This window comes from Helobdella robusta (genome assembly GCF_000326865.2).
Source record: "Helobdella robusta unplaced genomic scaffold HELROscaffold_68, whole genome shotgun sequence".
NCBI lineage: Eukaryota > Metazoa > Annelida > Clitellata > Rhynchobdellida > Glossiphoniidae > Helobdella > Helobdella robusta.
In genome coordinates this window covers 295498-295838 of record NW_008705387.1, presented here as the reverse complement: position 1 = coordinate 295838, position 341 = coordinate 295498, and positions in this window count along the sequence as shown.

Below are 341 nucleotides of genomic sequence, written 5' to 3'. Positions count from 1 at the left end.
AAATTCTTTGTCTTCTCCAAACAATATACTTCTATAATGTTTTATAAAAACATGTAAAAATATTTTAAAAACCCCAAACACCAAAAAAATCATTCAGGCTTCATAAAAAAACAAAATGTGATTTGAGAGGTCACTAATACTTATCCTTTTTAATTGAAATTTTTACAGGATGATACAAATATAAAACCACACCATTTTTCAAAAAAAAAAATTTATTTTTGAAACAGTCTAATATATATATATATATATATATATACCTATATATATATATATATATATATATATATATATATATATATATATATATATATATATATATATATATATATATATATATATAC